Source organism: Coccinella septempunctata, chromosome 4 (genome assembly GCF_907165205.1).
Source record: "Coccinella septempunctata chromosome 4, icCocSept1.1, whole genome shotgun sequence".
Classification (NCBI taxonomy): Eukaryota; Metazoa; Arthropoda; class Insecta; order Coleoptera; family Coccinellidae; genus Coccinella; species Coccinella septempunctata.
The window spans coordinates 18748626-18761520 of NC_058192.1; the positions used below are offsets into that span (position 1 = coordinate 18748626).

A 12895-nucleotide genomic window follows, 5' to 3' on the forward strand; every position below is an offset into this window, starting at 1 on the left:
AAACCTCTGGGCCCGGTAAGGAGCCAACTCAGAAAGGGTGCACACCTTTCTGAGTTGGCTTCCTCGTTTCCTCTGATTCCAGAGTGTCCATAGTGGAGCCTAGACTAAGGAAACCTTGTTGTTCTTGCCTATTTCATTGAGTTTCCTTCGGTACTCCCAAGTAAGCTTTGAGTCGATGACATAGGAGTTAGATTAATTAGTAATAGGTAATACCTCATTGTACTCATTTCAAAGGATATTTCATTCTCAGTTCAACACAGTATGTTTGGTAATTTAATACCAATTTAAAATTTGAAAACCACTGGTCTTCTCGTCAAGCGGGCTGTGTAGATCAATCTATTTTCACTCATTTATTCAGTAGTTTCGATGATGGAGATGACAACTGTCATACACAAAAATCATTAAAACATATCAAAGGCGAATTTTGGCGCTGTAACCACAGCTAACTATGGTTATGGTTATCTCTGACGTCATAGTTACTGATGACATTTATGTCATCAGCTGTTAGGTGTCAGCTGTACGTTTTGTTTGGTTAGTTTTCGATAAAAATAATGCCCGTTTGCACCGTTTCGCTGGTAACCATCGTTAAACTAATCGGTTGACGGTTTGCACCGTGGAATCATAATCGTTGTTTACTTTAATCATCGATAGGTTTGGCAACACCACTCACAGCATAGAAAATTCAAATTTTCAACGAAGCACATCATAGAAGATAAATTAAAAAGAAAAAGAAGTCAAGGTTTTGTGACTAAACTTCTGTTGTCAAGGTGGGAAATTTGAACATTTCTTTTGGAGTTTCGGTATTGTGTTTTGAATTTGAAGTGCGAATATGAGTAGCATCAACACATCCTATTACTCTAAGAATAGGAAAAGAAGCCTTCTTGTGAAAGGACTGTTGAATTTCACTATACCCTCATCTTTGGTCATTTTAATGAATTCGGAATATAATTTACCAATTGCTAATAAAAATGCAGCAATAATTCTTGATCCTGTCGATACATCTACATTTATGAAATTATCAACAAAAGCCAACTGACCATCAGCACTAGCATAAAACCTCAATGTATTTAGCAATTGATTTATTGGGGCAACACTATTATTCCTGAAATATCTATTTTGGTATAATATAACTAATTATTAAATTCCAAATAATTCTCCATATATGGCAAAAAAAATAGCACGTTTTCTTTCGTCAAACGAAAACTTCTGAAAAAAGTGAGGTCCATTCTGTCGAAATAATTTCTTCTACTGGGAAAACATCTGGGAAATCCAAATTTAATATTGCCAAGTGTATCAAGATCATCATCAAGTAATATCTCATCTTCCAAATCATCCATTATTATTTCGAATTTTATATCAACACAAATAGAAAACACAGTTGTCAATCGAATTTGAAGTATTACTTCAATCAACGTTTTAATCGAGCTTTACGAGCAAATTTCTGCGTTTAGTTTAAACATAGAAGGAGAGTTTCCCTTCTATATGGGTGCGTTCTGTGCATCGTGAATCCCGCTCCCAACGTCTACTATTTGTGTTCTGTGCGTCTCTGTTAAGAATCTATGGCACTAAACTACATACCATACTCTTTAACCCTACTCAAGAGGAAGGTTACGTGTAGTTACGTGGTTAACTTCCTGTGACGTCATTGAAACGTCATAGTTACATGGTTATCATCGCCAAAATGTGGTTACCCAAGTAACTACAACCTAACCATAGTTAACCACTAGCGCCAAAATTCGTCTCAAAATAATGTTTGTGATTCTTCTATGCTCTGTAGAAAAGAACTTTTCATTGGTTCGAAAATTCATTCAGAATGAATGAAAAATCTAGTCATTCAAATATAAAAAATATTCATAATTGTATTTTTGATATTGAGTACAATGATGATGAAAAAATTTTTGTTCATACAAATGATTCATATCAACCGGAATCAACTGAAGTAGCGTAGGATTCTCTTGGAAAATTTTTAGGTGAAGTAGTTGGAATATTATCTCTTTCGAGCTTAGAATGTAACATAATTGGTGCGAAAGAGTACATACCTTTGGAGAAACGATTAATCGGAATCGAGAGATCACAGACTCTCATCGATCGATTGAACTGACCGATACTTATAACAGCTACCGTTTCGAACTAAACACTCGGTTAAAAACCACTGTCGACCGTGAACAAATTATGCGATCACCTAGATATTTGCCACGACTAAGCCCCAATTTAAGCGCTCTTTCTTCTATATAGACTGAGACACGGACTGGGACTATTGTAAGACCTTTTAATATAATCAAGCGAATTTGAAGTCCTGTACAGGAAACATAATAATTCGTCCAATTTATCAATCAAAGTCTCGAGAATAATTTATGCGGAATAATTGTTTTTTGTGTAAATTGCTGTGAGGTGGGAAGATGGAGATTGCGAAGAGCTTGCAGATGTTGATATATGAGATCATCCGCGTGTATTCAGTAGTATAGGGGCAACGCAAGTTTGTTGATGGTTCACAAGATTTTCGGTCCAGAATTAAATGTCAAATTTATTACCTAATTACTTTCTTTTCAATTTTTCTTCAAGATTCGGTGATCTGGTGAAAATTGCATAAATATACAGGGGGTTCCATATTAAATCGGCACTATTGCCAACTCTGTTATTATTGATGCTACGAATTCGGTTGAATGGACAAACTAGTAGCATTTTTAAAGGCCTTCCCGATGCCGAAAAAAAAATCAGAAAATTGACAGTCGCGGTTTTAAATTATTTCATAAAATGATATTTTTTTTAATGGAACACCCTATATTTCATTTCGATTCGTAATAACATTCTCAATAACAAGGCTCGAATCACCTTTCTTCCTAAAGTTGAAAATGAGCGACTTATGAGGAAATATTTATTTATTTTTAAATTTAATAACCTACTTGACGACGAATTTTGACGAACGTTCTGTAGTTCGAATAGAGATATTATTACAACTAAAAGCAAATAATCGTTGATGAAAGTACTTTACCATATCATAAGATCGAAAAACGAAACCAAATTAGCCAAAACCTTTATATGTATGTGCGTGGATATTTAATGTCCTATTCGTTGCGCAGATATAGCTCAATGAAAACAATGTGACATTTAGTTTCCAGGTGAAACATTTTGATCGGGCCATTCGTCATAATTAGTGTTTATTTATTCATAACATCTTTACAAGTATATTTCTATACAACTCTCTCTCTTGACATACTTCTATATGTAGTATGTAGGCTTGAAGTTTACCGACCACGAGCATTGTAGGATTTTGTTTGCCTTCCGAGAAATTAATAATTATTGTTCATTTTCTCATTACCTATACTCCTTCAAGTTTTCGCAAAGTTTTCTATTGAAATTGGATTTTCCAGTTGTGAGTGCATGTTTTATGTGCGTAGTTATTTATGGACTCTCCCACTACTTGAATTTATTACATTTCCAAATAATGAAAAATTATTTCTCCTGAGGTTCTCTTAAAAGTTGAGTTTATTTCATTGCTACAAAAAATAGGAGACCTTATGAACAAGCAAGCTGACATTGTGGTTCTCGACCTAGAAATTATGTCATTTTTTCCTCATTTTCATGGTCCATATTTTTTGATTTGGTTTCTGGATAAATTTCCGTTCATCGATATGAAAAATTCCTCAGACAACGTGTTTCAATGAACTAATATCGAATAGTTTGTGGGTCAAGGTCAATAAAACTTTCTCATCAGAAGGTTCGAGATGCATCAGCCAACACCCATTGCTTTCTTTTCGAATTATTGGTGTAATGGACTGATATTCTTATAGATAGGACTTAGACTCTCGTAGTCTATTTTTCTTCAAGTAGTATGTAATAATGATATCGTGTATCTGTCCTTTCAAGTGTTTGAGTAAAAGATCCCAGAATTTCTCGCTATCTAATGAATATTTGAAAGTTTTGTAAAATGATGAAGTATTCTTCATATTTTCTCGTGAAGGTGCCGTTTTCGAGTAACTTGATGTTCAAAAATGAAAAAAGTATCTGTGACATTTGAAAAATTGGGCACTCAGTTCAAAAGATCTACAGATGTGTAGTATCTCAGATTTAGCTAGTTATTCTGAAGGTAATTTTATTTTTCCAAAAGTGGTACAGCTCATTATGAAAACTTAAAATCTCTATATCTCTTTATCATCCTGTATATGGCAGATACCCGATGAAAATCTACAGTGAAACTAATAGGCACCTATAGATTGAAAAAAAAAAGTTATTCCACCAGAAAGAGTATGTTTCACACTACACTTATTCTGTTATAACAATAAAATCCTCAGATAGATTAGCGTAGAACTGAAGGTGCTTTTTTAATAGCAAAATCAATTAGTTTTATATATAAAGGTATCAGTTTCAAAAACTGTTCTATCTTACCACTTTCAATGTGTATCACGTAAACATTCAAGTAATGACTATTTCATAACTCAAACCAAAGAAAGGAGAATTGGGAAAACATTATTTAACGAAAAAAATAACCTAGTAAACTTTGAAACCACTGACCGCAATTGATGTGCTGGCCTGCCACCATTTCACTGTTAAATCGCCCCTAACGAAAATCCTTGTCAACCAATTTCTGTATCAAGGTAGACTTTTTGAAAACTTGAGACAACATTACTCATTTCCCTTATTCCATTTCGTTATTTTAATTCGTAAATATTTTAGGTTTCGAGATCTCTAAGTAATCAATAAAAAAATTAAGTGGCCCATCGTCATTGACCATCAAGATTCGAGTTACGTTGCATGGTAATCAAGGTCGGCAATGACCCATAAACGATCGTTCAAAAGTTTTTGATGCCATTAAAAAGCGCCTTGACCTTACCTTCCTTTATTCGCCAACAAATGCCATTGGATCCGTTCTATCTGCTAGATGTGACAACGATAAGAAACCAGCAAATAATAGAAGACTTTCAAAAGATGTCGGGATTTGCCCACATAAATTTTATGTACACAGCTGTGATGTTTATAACATTGAAGCGTCACGGATTGGAGGCACATGGAATAATTTTTCTACCTAATTAGCTATTTGATCGTTTAATTATCAAGAGAAGACATGACTGAATCGATCGGAGTGACATTTAAGAGGTGGTTTCTGAAGATTCTACAGTAATGAATATCAATAGCAAAACTGGAAAATCTTGTTTTTTTTCTAATAACACACGAAAGCATCTCCTTCAGAACTTAAATAAAGAAGCATTTTCATAATCGAACTCAAAGTGCCTTTTATTTTAAAGCTACCTCTAACCCTACTAAAAATGACACTAAAGGAAGCTTTGCAAAGTGACTTTAAGTTTGATTATGAAATGTACGTTACTTCTTTTGGAAAGAGAGTTCATACTTAGATGAAAACCCTGGTATTGTTTCCAGTAAAATGGCAAAATAGTGACACTTCCAATCAAAAGATATTTTTGAATAGGTACCTTTTTTGTTTTTCGCATATACAGACTGAGTCTTCGACTCGTAAAAATATTTTAACAGTAGAATCTTGAGGTCAAAAGAAACACTTTTTCTTATACCATTTTCAGATTCGCCCTGATAAAAATATATAGTCATTTTAAGATTTCATAATGAGCTGTGCCACCCATGGAAGAACAAAATTACCTTCAGAATAACTACACATCTGTGGATCTTTCAAAAAAGTTGCATTCGGTCAAAGTACCCAATTTTTCGAATTGCACAGATACTTTTTAATTTTTGAACATCATATAACTCGAAAATGGCGAATTATACGGGAAAATATGAAGAATCCTTTTATTTTGAAAAATATTCAAATATTCACTAAATAGCGTCCAATTTATTTTCAAGAGTTGAGTTCTTTGAATTTTTGTCATTTTTATTGTACGTAGTGGTCATAACGAGAAAACTGGATGACGTGGGTGATATCTTGTGTTCGAAAAAAAATCTTCAATTAAATGAAAAACTATATTCCAAAATTAATTTCATTCGATAAAACCGTTTGTGAGAACTAAAAATAACATTTTTTATGGTTTTTCATCTGCCTGCATCTTTTAAACCGAGCTGAATCGGAAAAAATGGTAAAGCAAAAAAGTGGGTTTGTAGAATTGATCTCTAGAACTACCAAATCGATTTTGAAAATTCTTTCACCAGTAACAAACTTCATTATTCCTGAATGTAATGTAATGTTTTACCTATACCTAAATGTGGATGTTCTTGTGTTTGCTAGTTTTTGTTTGTATTTTCATAACTTTCGAACCGTTGTCATTTTTATTGGGATCCCACTACAGTTTAGAGAATTTATGCGAGGGACCTTTTGCCTGAAATTATTTTCTACAGAATGAAGAGATGAGAGAGAAAAATCGATTTTTCGTGAAAAAGTAGTGAATGGAACCGTGAGTTTCAGGCTTTCATGGCTGACGCTATAGGAACATTGGTGAATTTTTTTCAAATTTATAGCTGGTTGCCTTCCTATGGAGTTTGTGGAATATATCGTTTTCGGGGTGGTTTCGAAGGTATTCATTCGGTTACCGATTCTTTTTTGAGTTGGGTTACTAATTTCAAAATTATTTAATGAGTAATATAAAATGCAACACACCCCTCTCGTTTTTTCTTTCTTTTTTGTTTTCAGATTATTTTTCGTCAACCATCATAGTACAAAGAATGGGAGGAAGTTTTTGGATTTTGGCATATGAAGAAGATGTCCTTCAATTTCAATTATTTTCAGCTTATTCTTTACACAAATACATCATCATTACACTTATACGGGCAAACAGAGAGTTTTTTCTGAGGTTTTTATCTCTGTTTTTTCATGTATCATACGAAGATATGTATGGTACCCCGTTGACATTTTTCCTCTGCTTACACTGAGATCTGGAACCTGGAACAGGTTTTTAGGATCTGTTTCTTGTTCCATTCCTTTACACCCGCTTCATTGTTATTTTCAGATTGTAAAAGTTTGTAACACTCTTTTTCAAAAGAATATATATATATGCTAAAAATTTCTACAAAAATATGTTTATCCTCATCTTTCACTGGTCTAATTATACCGAGTTATCTTATCTTGTATAACTTCTTTCAGTACTAAAAGAAATTTAAATTTTCTGTACTAGTTAAAAGCTATGCCGATTTGTGTTATTGAATATCATATGATTACATTTTTAGCGAATATTCATCGTTCCATGGGAAACTCAGTTTAAGCAATACCTAATTGACCTAATTGACTTCTATATTAGGGCGCCAATTTTGGGCTTTTCCTAGGGAGCCAGTTTGGCTAGTGACGGCCCTGGGCATTTGATAGATCAGTGAATAATGACCTATAAATCACAAGTGATAAGTGAATTCTTGATGAACAAGTAGCTCATTAATGAGAAGGGATTTATGAATCTTATAATGCTCTAGGAAATGCATTGATCATGATCAATTGCATCGATAAAAAAATTATCCTTCGAAATTTCACTGCTTATATTTGGAAACTCTAGTGTTCTGAAAGGGATTGAAAACGGATTTGCTAAATTTAAAAAATACAGTCAAACATTTGGGAAGGATTGTCGGGGTGCTTCACTGATGAGAGATGAGAGATATTATGGAAGAATCAGGCAAAAGCTGATATCTGAGCGAAGGTGGCTCACATCCAGGAAATCCAGCAAAAGATTCTTAAGCCCCTTGGAATGAATTTGGCCAATTTAAAAGGTTGATAAGACTTTAGAATATTGAAATAACTATACATCTATCATCGAGTCTTTAGAACTTACTCTAGAAGTTTTTTGTTATTGATCTATCGATTGCACAAAGTGGTTTCTATATAACCCGATAACATAATTTAAACGTAAGGCATAGGTAAAAACTTCTCATTAACCGCAGGAAACGGGTATGACGCAAATAGGTACCTATCTATCTCTCAATGCTTCATCAACGCAGACCAAAATAATTTAGAACATTCACGACAAAATCGCGGACAACTGGCACAATTGAACGGTTATGATTATTTACTCTGAAAAAATATTATTTCACCGATGATATAATTCCCAGAACGGCAATAATTTGCGATTTCTTCGAATCAGGAATTGATCGAGACGCGATATTCATGAATTCATTCACAATTATTAATGTTTTACACACTTATTGTTCATTCAAGATATGTTCAAAACTACCAATGTTTTCCTCGAAATTTTTGTGTGTTTTTGGAGTTCATTCGGGAATTGAACATGGTAATTTGGGATAATATCGTATCCTCCTTTTTCAAATAACTTATTATGTCTGAAGCTCAAAAAAAACTACCACTTGATTTATTTTCTCATTAACGATGAATTTTTTCATTCATAACGATAAGTGTTGAACTTTCTCCATTTCTCAATTTTCCACTTCAAGTTGATTGAAGTAAAAATTCCTGTTAATATTGTCAAATTTTTTACCATAATTTATCACTCCATCTCCATTCATATACCTAGCAAAAACCAGGAGGGTGGATCACATTTAGAACTGTAAAAATTATATCTGATTATAAATTTTTAAACGTCTTATTAGAAAAAGTGTTTGTGAAATGAAGTACATGCTATGTTCGTGATACCATTACCATAAGACAAAGCGTAATGAAATAGTCACGACATTTTTAGTCATGAAATAATACATTACTGAAAAAAATATTGAATTCATTGAATATCGTAAAATGGAAGATAAATCCGAATATTTGAAACAATAATTTGTCAGCAACACGTCCCAACTCGAAAATGAATATTGAAATGTACGATCTGATTTTTGTTTCCTTATTTCTTCAAAAAGATAGTTTGAAAGTTTTTGAACATTTTTTCTCTTATCTTTATAGTTCTCGAGATACCTTCAGGGACAATTGAGTTTGGAACATCTTTATGATCGTCTAAAACAAACTTTTCCTCCCAGTACATCCGTCAATGGTATAATAATTGAAGTGAATTTTTTACTCTCATTGATGATGAAAATGCGTAAATATTACCATAACAATTACCTACCATTTATTGGAAAAAAATCTACTGATGCTATCGTGAAAATGTGAAGTCATCATGAGAAATTCACAAGACAATAATAACCATCCTTTCAATCTTCGTGATTCTAATTTGCAATAGACGACTGCCTTGAGCTTATAGTGTTTATTCTTGCCAATACTTATTTCTTGAATCCCAACTACTTGAGCATCCTTTCTTCGAAGCTAATCCCCAACAGGAAAAAGAAATTGTTACGTTATATTTGTGAAAACAGTAAGACTATTCTTAATCCATTTTTCACTAAAATTCGTAATATCATGCAAACTGATAAGTTGGAATATCGTTTTCCAAATTTCCATGGAAAAAATATCTTGGAAAACAGGCGAAGTCATTATTATCTAAATAACTTCTTTATCATTTCGTATTCAAATTTGTTCATTTGAACAAGGAACATATTTGTGATAATTTTTTTCGAACTTCATCTACACAATATTTTGCCATAATAGGAAATGGTTTTTAAATGATTGAAAATCTTTCTCTGATTGCATCTCCAAGCCGAAATGAAAAGTTGGTAGATTTTTACGCTTTTGGATACAGAAGATTCACGAAATTCTTTTAAGAAGTGATTCTAAGAAGAACAATAGAAAGCCCACTGCGATGTTACAATCATATAGGTACAGGGTGAGTCAAAAATGTGTACCGAGCTTTCTGGGCTGATAGTACATTGAAAAATAAGTACCTATAGTTTGATAAATAAACTCATGGCCAAATTGCATAAAGGGAGAATATCCTTCCAAAGTTGATAAAATTGAAAAAAATTTCTCTGCAAAATCGTTATCGATAAATCTCGCGGTGAATCTGCTAACATCATGTGACTAGAAAAACTCAAATATCTCGAAAACGGTTCAATTTTTGTATTTGGATAATAGTACCTTTTTCTTCGCTCCATCAAATGCGTCTATTTTTTTTACCAAAATAAATACAACGAAAGAAGTTGTCCCAGAAAAATCATAACTCACCCTTTAAAAACACCCTTAATAACAATATCAGAAATGTTGAAGTGTAATGAATAATTTATTTCAACAACAAATACTTGAGCACGAAATTTCAATTTGGTGGCATGCACCGTTTAGAAGTTATGCGGACAATTTTTTTTTATTTCAACTTTGGAAAGATATAATATCTCCCTCAATATGCGTCGTGGGCCATGAGTCTATTTATCAAACTATACTTATTTTTCAATGTACTATCACCCCCAGAAAGCCTGGTATACATTTTTGACTCACCCTGTATAAAGGCCATTAAATGCAATACAGCGTTTTCAAGTGTTTGACTACTGAAATCTAAATCAGGATAAAATGCTTTCAAACGATATTTTCTGGGTGTTTTCTTTTCATTGATGATGAAAGGAAACATTATGTGAATATTTTGTATTATCTTGCCTCAGTTAACAATATCTTAAGAGATATTCGAAGGAAATTAAATTCTAATTAGGTTTGTATTTCAAGTCCGAAGAAAATATACACGTCTATTTAGTTTTCCAGGGTCTCAGCAGATAGGCCTTTATCTTGTGCGAAACTATTTTATTTTTGTATCTTGACTTCATAATATCCATCATTCCTCTCAAAGATTAGATCTTCTTTAATCTCTTAAGTTGTAGAAGGAAGCAAATATAGTAACGGAATCGAAGACATTCAAATCTCTGTATGAATTTTTTCTTATTTCTTTTATACCTAATAAGTGAGCAGATTTCTTTAATGTTTCGTAAAATTTTTGAGTAGGTAACAGAATTTTTTGGATCGAAAAATGTGCTGACAATGATGAACTGAAAAAAATTTGTGGGTCCTAGAAATTCACGAAAGTTATTAGTGACAATAGTTATTGCCCAATTACGAATGGGTTGAGCTGAAGAACCATATATGTACATCCTCTTGTAGAATATGTATACAGGGTGCCCCAAAAAGATGTATAAGCCTGATCTAGAGCTAAATGTCGCTCTGATTGATCAAATAAAAAGAAATATATAAGTATTTTGCTTTCGGAAATGAGATTTTTTTGCAGATTTCAAAATGTTACAAAGCATATAACTTATGGTTGTTGATATTACCTGCAAATCTACAGTTTCGTCTAAGTAACGAAATATTGAAGATTCAATTATTTGTTCCCGTGACTTCCACAGGATGATTAGGGCTAGGATAAAACAACATGACACGTTGAAAAAATTTCATACACAAAAAATTTTAGTTGAGATTTTTTGCCGAAAAGAAGTGACGACACTTTTTTCACCACGGAAAGATCATTCATCTACGGTTTTCAGAAGCGCAACGTATTGTGTGATAAATGGCTATAAAAAGCATTTCAACAGGTGAAAAATTTTTATATAATCTATCCAGATCTCGTAGGGGCTGTGAGGTGTTTCAGGCTTATACAATTCTGGGACACTCTGTATATTATCATCATAAAATTTTGCAGTCGCATTTCGTTACAACTAACGAAGCAGAAATCAACATATATGAGTGTGGTTCAGACGTATTATAATTGAATGGTTCTACCTGATACCTTATCCATTAATTGTCAAATAAATTGGCCTACTTCTCATTCTCAGTATTCGTTCAGACGAGCTCTAGGAAGCAGTGTGCAAGAAAAAAGTATAGATTTGAGGACGTTATCGAACTAGTTAGGACGAATGTTCTCATTTTCTTACTAGATATTCGTTTCACTTTGGTGAAAAATATTTCTAGTTCCCTATACATATGACGTTTCAGCCCCTGTGCTGGTACTTACCTTCCGCAAGCTACTGCTCTAGGGGTAAGCTAATTAACACATCACATAGGTAAACGAACTTCGCACAAACAAACTTTGTGTTCATCAGTAGTAGATATCAACAAACCTGTTCTACCTCTTACACTAGCAGGACGGATTTGAGACGCTCAATTTATGCTGCCTGAACATTATTATTGACATATCGAAGAGGGGGACAAAGTACTATCTGGTAGGACTGAACGATGGTCTCAATTTCGATTGAACGCTTGATTTGTGAAGGAAAACCCTACAATTTAGGCGTGAACAGCAAGGTGTCAATCATTATGAGATTGATCTGGAAATTTATGCAATTGACGACGGTGGGGAGCGCTCCTTCGTGGTACCCTTGGTATGAGTAAACAAATGAAATTAGATCGGGGATCCTGAGAAATGCACTTTGTAATGTGATAATGATACATTAATCTTATATAATAAGACAAAAATAAGTAGAGGACAGGTCATAAGATCTGCCAAATACCGAGATTATCAAAAAAGTTAAATATTTCGCTAGTAATATCGACTTGAATATTTAATGGTAACCATGAAGTACCTACTGACCTGTTTACTTCGTGTCTTTGTCCTCGAGGCAGAGACAAAGGCAGAGACTCACTATTTCTTTATTTTATATGTTACTAGATACCCTATTGAAGAAATAAAGGAATTCAATTCAAAAAAATACAAACGTTGCAAAATAAATTCATTAAAGTGTAATTTAATTATGATCGATTAACAAATACTACACAACTTTACGATGATTTGCACATACCAAATTTAAAGAAAGTATTAGAATTAGATCAATGTAAACTATTTTTTAAAATCACAAATAAAATGCAAAAGTGCAATACAGAGTATAAATTTACGAAAGATGTTCATAGTTATGAAACAAGAACACATCAAAACTTATATCAGACCAAAGTGAAAAGCCAAAAAGGGTTGAACAACCCAATAGCACAAGCTTCGAAAGTATATAATCAATTACCTACTTCCATAAAATCTGTGAGTTCAATTAGTAAATTTTCTGATCAAATAAGAGAACACTTAGAGTTGATGTAATGTAAATTGTCCGCTTGTTCAACAGAATGTTAAGTTCGCTTCTTTGAAATTTTGTCTTGATGTGGAACTGCGATTCCATCAAACATCAAGTGTGTATGTACGCAATAAGATTTAAT

At 33.1% G+C, this 12895-nt stretch overlaps 1 protein-coding gene across 2 annotated transcripts in view; it reads right to left on the bottom strand.

Annotated features, from left to right (window-relative positions):
* LOC123310730 (probable multidrug resistance-associated protein lethal(2)03659) overlaps nucleotides 1-11962 on the bottom strand; it is a 37978-nt gene extending 26016 nt beyond the window's left edge. The window contains exon 1 of one of the 2 annotated variants that reach the window (XM_044894361.1): nucleotides 11709-11962. The gene's annotated coding sequence lies outside the window, so the exon portion shown is untranslated. Of the gene's footprint in view, nucleotides 1-2039; nucleotides 2226-11708 lie in introns of those variants that run through there. The other variant, XM_044894363.1, reaches the window with a different exon arrangement.
* Nucleotides 11963-12895: the final 933 nt, after the last annotated feature.